General features: G+C 33.5%; 1 pseudogene; it reads right to left on the reverse strand.

Moving 5' to 3' along the window:
• Window positions 1-1,148: 1,148 nt before the first annotated feature.
• LOC114237740 (40S ribosomal protein SA-like) lies at window positions 1,149-1,553 on the reverse strand (annotated as a pseudogene).
• Between the last annotated feature and the right edge of the window lie 6,694 nt (window positions 1,554-8,247).

Here is an 8,247-nt window from a genome sequence, read left to right on the forward strand (position 1 = left end):
AGGTGAAGCACAAGTAAAAACCACAAATTATTTCTATCTATTACACTTTTCTAACTAGAGGTAGATTCAAGATTTTAATAGCAAATATATTACCTAAAAGGTGATGCTACAAAAAGTAGCTACTAACTCTTGTCAAATTATCAGTTATTGATGTGCCAACTAAAATATCCTGGAGAAAGAGAATGAGATACATATGGGGTAACTTCAGTCAACAGACCTTATGACTTGCTGTGAATTCTTCCAACATATATTGAGAGAATTCCCCAAATGATACATATGGCGTTCCACATGAGTAAGGGAAATTGCATTGTTAAAACATGATGAAGTCACCTTTGTCTTCCTTATACAGCTGTTTCTGTTAAGCATTTCTTTGATATTAGATCAGATTTTTTTTAATTGAAGTATAGTTGATTTACATATCATGTTAGTTTCAGGTATACAGCACAGTGATTCAGTTATACATCTATATATATTTTTCAGATTCTTTTCCCTTATAGGTTATTACAGAATATTGAGTAGAGTTCCCTCTGCTATACAGTAGGTCCTTGTTGTTTATCTATTTTATTTACAGTAGTGTGTATATGTTAATCTCAACTTCTTAATGTATCCTTCCCCCCACTTTCCCCTTTGGTAACCATAAGTTTGTTTTCAATGTCTGTGAGTTTCTTTCTGTTTTGTAAATAAGTTCATTTGTATCTTTTTTTTTTTTTTTTTAATTCCACAAATAAGCTATATCATGTGATATTTGTATTTCTCTGTCTGGCTTACTTCACTTAGCATGATAATCTCTGGGTCCATCCATGTTGCTGCAAATGGCATTACTTCATTCTTTTTTATGTCTGAGTAATATTCCATTGTATATATATATACCACATCTTTATCCATTCATTTGTCAATGTAGTTTTTATGGAAAGGAATTGCAGACTCTCAGAATCTCCAATGGTAAAATGGAATTTCTTTCTCAGAGTAAAGAGGAATTCTTCAGCAATTATCTCAGTAATGTAAGCAAAAATCTACCTATCATTGTAGGTAGTCAGGGGGCTAAATTAGAAAGACAATTATTATTATTATTATTATTATTATTATTTTTAGAAACTGTTTATTTTCTGTCAACCTATTTCCATTTTAAGAGTTTGTGGAAGAACAGTTTAAGCCCACTCAGTGGTTGTTCCTACCCACTCAGTGGCCGGAGCAGTGGGAGCTGCAGACCAGTCTTCAGTGGCAGGCTGAGCACTCAAGTCTTCAGTGGGGAACTGCTGAATAGGCAGAGAGGGCATCTGCACACCTTCGGACCAGTCCACCACCTCAGGCTGAGTAGCAGTGAACGCAGGAGCTGGATCAGTCCATTCACCCTGAAATTCCTCCTTGGTCACAGCCTTCTCAGCTGCCGCCTACTCTTCCTTTTCAATTTCTTCAGGATCTCTATAGAAGTAGAGATCAGGCATGACCTCCCATGGGTGTTCATGGGAGATGGTGCCACATATGCGCAGAACTTCCCGGGCAAGCATCCGCAACATCAGACCCACTGAGTGAGCTCCCGCGTTGTTCCATGGGATTGCAGCAGCAAACTTCCGCACGGCTCGCTGGCCAGTATTCCTGGAGGATAAGACACTGACATCAGCTGGGTTTTCAATGGCATGAGCTGCCAACAAAAGCTTCTCCTAGGCTTTCTTCAGATTTATGATGTAGATGCCATCACTTTTCCTGTTGTAGATGTACTGTTCCATTTGGAAGTCAAGGTTGGTGCCACCTAAGTGGGTTCCTGCTGCAAGGAATTTGAGGACATCCTCCTCCTTCATTTGCAGGACACCAAGGGCTCTGGACATTATGAAAGTTTCCCTTTAAGTTACGATGGGAATCCAGAACAATGCCATATGGACCCCTGTCTGGCTGGCCCGGAAAAGAAAGACAAAATTTTCAATGACATCTAACAGATCATTTTCCACCTTGTGATCCTGTATGTCTTTTACATTTTTATGAAAAGCAAGACATAATTTTAATTCTCAAAGTTTCAATAGATCAATTGTATTTCCAGAGTATTATTTAGGGACAAAATCACACAACATCTATGTGATGACTGGAGATTGGGGGATAATACTGAGCTGACTGTTTGTGGAGTTTTCAGGAAAAGGAATGCCCAGGATATATTTAAGATTCAAGATTAAGATTTGATACCCACTTCAAAGAAGGAGATTATAACAAGTTAGTAAATATCAGGCTAATCACCATTTCACTTTAACTTAACAAATACTAAATTTGATCTCCAAACATAGCTGATCAGGTATTCCTTTGGGGGAGAGGAAATGGTATGACTGATCTGGGTCCTGTGCTTGGGAAGATGGGCCAAAGGATCTACACTTTAGTTTTCTGAACATCATTAAAGTGTAATTTCACAGTATCTATCTAACTATATTGAAAGGTTCCAGAACCCTCTCTTTCAAGAGCATTTATCTTGAGCAACCTACACTAGTTGATTTGTTCAGTTGCCAGTTCTCTCCTAGGGATGGCCCACATGCTACGTATTGCAGATAAATCAATATAGAATGGATCCTCTTTTCTCAGGGAATTTACCATCAAATTGGGGGACTAAAGATATAAGAAAATAAATAAAATTTTTGAAGGATACAATATGTATCTGTAAAGAGTGCTGTTGCATAACACAGAGGAAGAATAAATAAGTGCTAATGAGGAATGATTTCTTGGAAGAGAGGGTGTCTGAAAGGGGAATAAGCATTCATACAGATAGACTATGAATAACATGTTATTTAAGCACCAAAACCTTTTAGTTCTTAGTCTTCAAATAATATTTTTCCTCAATTTTGCTATTCAAATAATTGAAGCCAAAGTGTTGCCTTGTCCCATTACTGATTATTTTATTTTTTCATTAGTTATTTAATTGATGATTAAATCGCTGTATTATATTAAACCTCATATACCTAGTAACAAATATTTAGACAATATGTATTTTGTAAAATTTATATTTTATTTTTAGAGTGTTTTATAGATATAGAGCATAAATATTGGTTCATATATTAGAGTTTTAAATAGCTAGGTCTGATAATTTTTTTTTAAATTTAGTTATTCATTTATATTGTACATGCTTTTCAGTCTTTACCGTCCATATTTTTAGGCTGAAATAAAAAATATCATTTGCAAAGGTTGTCACTAAAAATAACGTTAGGGGACTTCCCTGGCAGTCCAGTGGTTAAGACTTTGCGCTCCCACTACAGGGGGCATGGGTCAACTAAGATCTTGCATTCTGTGTGGCATCGCCAAAAAAAAAAAAAATTAATAATAATAATAATAATAATAATAATAATTTTGCTTCTAGAAATAGAATATTTGTAGGTAACAGAATGTGTTGTCATAAATGTCTTTATCTGAGATGTGGATTAAGAGAGTGACTGATGCTAGATATTCAAAAAAAATGAAAGAAGACAATTTTGACCACAATCAGTTTTGCAGTAGAAAGAATATCATTCATTGGTACAGCCCTAACTTTTTCCCCAAAGTTGAGAAACTACTTTTAAAAATATAATTCTAAAATATTGTTTATTCAAGTTAACTCGAGTCATAAATAGATTAGAATTTTTAATAAGGGAATAATTAAGGTTAATTTATGAAATTTCCTCCTTTCCTTCCTTCCTGCCATCCCACTCTTCTTTTCCTTCTTTTCAAAATACCTAGTGACTGAACACAATTTCACTGAGTAATTTTGTCCTTAAGCAAGGGCATCATGTTTCTTTTTGCCTGCTACCAGTGGTATAGTTTTCTAATTTCTTCTTTATATGTTATTTGTAAGAGATTCTGTGTAATATGAAGGATTATCCAGAAACCAATGTCAGGATGGGTTGCTTGGGCAAGAGCTCAACTAGGACCATGATTTACTCCAGTGTAGAGACCTGATAGTCCCATTTCCCAAGGGTAATGAAGCTGTCTAATAAACAACTTCCAGTTATTTCTCACAATTCCCAAGGCACTAATCCAGGCACTAACTGCCTGGATTTCCCAGACAACTCATATAGAGAGCTGATACATCAAATCCATATTGCCTGACTCCCTTACAGTTTTCCTCTTAAATTTGCTGTTTAACAAGTATGGATGATCAAAGACCTCACACTTGCCCTCTTATTGGTTTGTAAATGTTTCCTATATGCCTTTTCATCCAAATGTTCCCTTCTCTGATGTCAAAATCCTATTCTTTCCTTACCAGGGATCTGTCTGACTTGGACCTAGGAGTAAGTTGAAAAATTTCATGTCAGGTAAGAAAACAAAACCAAATTTGTGCAGTTTTTCACAAGAAGTGAAAGATAAGGGAGTAATAAAAGTTCATTTTGAGCATTTTCCTCAGTATTTCATTTTCATTGTTTTTTCATCTGACTCCCTAATGACTATGTGAAAGACAAGCAGAAAAATAGCATTTGTGGTTTATAATGACTTTTGTAATGTACAGAGAACTGTTTTTTCATGTTCTTATAATTTTCTTAGGTTTCCCAAAAGGCTTTAACTTAGATACTTCAGTGACATTCTAAACTAACTAAACCAATTTTGAAAATAAATTTTCTACGGAAAATGCATAAAATGCTTCCCTTAAATTTACACCATTTAAATATGCAATATTTCCTATAGTTAGCAAACAATTATGAAATCAAAAGTAAAGGATTTATGGATGAAAATCTGTTTAGTGAGCTTTGGAAATATTTTTTTCTTCATTTGCCAAATTCTTAAATGCTAATTAATGCAATATCAGATTAGCTTCAGAAAAGAAATGATCACACAGGAAAAAACAACTATCAAAAAAAAAGTCACATTAAACAAAACCATATTTTAGCAAAACACATCATGCCAGAAAGAAAGTTATTTTACAGAATGTTTTAAAATTAAATAGCTTCATTTACCTGTTATGACCAGTAAACTTTCCACCCAAAATTTTAAGTGATGTGATACATATTATATGCATATGTGTTTATATATATATATATATATATATATATATATATATATATATATATATACACATACACAGATATACATACATATGTGTGTGTGTGTGGAAAGAGAATACAAGAGCTGTATTTGTGCCTTTGTAAGATCATGGAAAAAAACTTTAAAATATTTAATTGAGTATTATAAAGCAACCTTGAGTGATTTCATTATTTTCAGATGTAAAATACAGTCAATCACATCCTCCTAGGCAATATTCTCCATCAGTGTCTGATTTCCTTGAAATCAATATTTGTGACTGCCCATTTTTAATGCAGAAAACATTGAGAGAGAGAGATTGATATTTTTAAAGAAAACTTATAACCCCTAGTAACTTAGATACTTGGTTCTAAAAAGCCTAAAAATTAGGTGAAAAAGTATGTCATATATCTATTATGCAAGAAACTTCCATTTGATGGTTCAGGATCCCTTTATTATATCCCTAAAGGTTCTCTTAGGCTTCCAGTGAATACTTTTAGAAGTTGCTTCCACACTGTCTTAATAAGGATGCTTAAATATTATGGCTAGCAGAAGTCTTCTCTACATATTACCAATAGGACTTGGAGAATTCCTATCTAGCCTTCATAGGAAGGAGATATTTGATTAATGGTCCATTGTGTCTTCAGGGTGAAAGCTGAAACAGCAGAAACAATCACTAAATCAAGAAGTTCATATTAACTCTCTGCCTCATATATGTTGAAGCTACTTTGAAAAATATAGCATGGGAAAATAGAATATATTAATAACGATGTAGCCCAGAGTGAGGAAAATAGAATATATCAAATCAGAAATTCTGTCTCAGTTCTAATTTTTCTTTTTACTTTAACTTTTGTCCTTTAAAGTTCAATTTCCTCAAAAATAAAATGGATTTTTAAATACAAATTTCCATTGAGAATCTAAGAAGAATAACTGTAGAAAGTTATTTGAAACATTTAAGATGCAACAAATATTATTTTCATAACAAATATGACTTTAATATGGAATGTATTTCACAGTATATGACTAAATTGCTAAACTGTCTGAAAACATCTAAAAAGTTTCTTTTGTAGAGAATATTTGGGAGTGTAGCTATTTCAAGAATCTACTAAGAGTTTCCAAAATAAAACTTGTTTGGTTTTTTTTTTTTTTTTTTGGTACATTGCTCATCTTAAAACACTTCTCTCTTTACAAAATTCTGTTGTGAGATTTGCCTGTCTTTCATCCAGTGAAAAACTTTGGGTTACACACTTAATTGTTTGCTGTTCTCAGTACATGATGGAGCATGTGGCAGGAGACCTCCCTTTTCTAGGTTAGGAAGAAGCAGCTTAAATAAAATGTTTTGTATATTGGATAAATAGTTTTCACTTTGAAAATATGAAATTTTGTTTCAATCATGACTATAATTTTTTAAGAAATTGATTAATGTCTAGAGTTTTACTAATTAACTTATGTTAATTTATTTTTTTCAAAAAATTTACTAAGCAAAATGTCTGTGACACTGTGTTAGGTGCTGGGTCTAGAAAATTGATTGTCTAGGCATCAACCACTTCCTCAAAGAAGGACAAATATTCAATAACTAAATAGATTAAGTATGTAAACATAAGCGTGTGTGTGTGTGTGTGTAAAATTCCAGATTATGATTAGGGATTTAAAAGAAAGAAATTAATTGATGCTAAAATCTGAAGATTGATTTGAGAGTTTGACTGGATTGTAGAAAAAACCTTCCAAGTAGAGGGGAAAATAGCATGTAAAAGGAGTTGAAAAAGAAAAGGACACTTGGGTCTTCCAAGAGCTGAAAAAAAAGATAAATAAGGTTGAAGTGCAGAGAGCAAGTGAGGCAGCGGCAAAAGATGAGGCTGGAGAGGAAGTAGTTGCACAAGCCCTCAAATGATTTTATATTTGATTATGTTTTAAACAATGTGGAATGGGAAATTATAGTTAATGATAAATTATATATATATATGTACATAACAAGATTTCTCTGATGTTCCCATGCATTAAGAATAAAGGGGTGAGCTTAAACGACAAAGTCCTTGACTTTGGGGAGTTTCCATTTTAGTGGGCAAGGCCAGCAAATAATAATAATTATAATAATAAATAAACAAGTACATGTCTCTGCTGCTGATGAGTATCATGGAGAATGATATAACAGGCAAAAGCAGAGAAAGGGATTCAATTCTTGCGGAAGTTGCTCCTTACTCTTTAGTAGGCTTCTCAGGGAAGCCCGAAAGGGAAGGAAAAGATTGAGATGAGGCTGGGAGATGTGTAGGTGGTTGGCCCTATACAGCCATATAAGCCTTTTATGGACTGTGGCTTTTACTCTGATTAAATAGGATGGCCTGGAGCCATTTTGAGCAGAGAAGTAACATAACAGACATTTTAAAAGGTAATCTGGCTGCTCTGAATCTCACTCTCTCTAACCTATGGGACTCATTTCCAGGTTTAGGGTTGTGTTGAGTTTAGGCCAGGGATAGAGGGATAGAGGAGGGTAATTGAATCTTCCACAGTCAGTATATTTTGGAGAAACTGTTTCTAAAATCCTACACACAGACACATCATATACACATACATTTTTAAGAGATAACTTATACTGTTGAAATTTTTAATATATTTATCATAAATAGTATAATTTTGCTTTTGTGGATTACTTAAGTCAATATTTAAAATAGATTCTAATATTAACAGGCATAAAATAAATTATATGTTGATAAAAATGACAAATTCAATCCCATAGACAAATATATATAATCATTTCTATGTATTATATTCTCAATACTTATTTTTTCATGTCCAAGACCTTTATTTCCTACATTAGAAAAAACTCTAAAAGCATAAAAAAGTGAAAATGTTTATTTATTTTTATTTGTATCCTACTCAAAAGGAAAAAGACTTAAAGACTGATAGTTATTAGTGCCAGCTTTAATATTCTGACTCTCCTCCTTTCAGACATATGGGAGTATTGCAATTCCCCAATTCCTTGAAATTAGTCATGACTATATGTCTTGCTTTGGCCAACAGAATGTGAATGGAAGTGTATTAATTATCTTTGTTATTTAATGATTTTTTTTTCTAAAACTTAGATGTTTTAGGAAAACAACAAACATTTATTCTCTCACATAGTTACTGAAAATCAAGAGTCCAGGAGTAACCAGTATTCTGTGTCAAGGTTTCTCATGACATGGCAATCAATGTCCGATCATCTGAAAATTGTCCGGGCCAGAAGATACGTGTCCAAAAAGGCTGCCTCACGTGGCTGCTGACGGAAGGTCTCACTCTTTCACTGGC

Source organism: Balaenoptera acutorostrata, chromosome 4, assembly GCF_949987535.1.
Source record: "Balaenoptera acutorostrata chromosome 4, mBalAcu1.1, whole genome shotgun sequence".
NCBI classification, from domain to species: Eukaryota; Metazoa; Chordata; class Mammalia; order Artiodactyla; family Balaenopteridae; genus Balaenoptera; species Balaenoptera acutorostrata.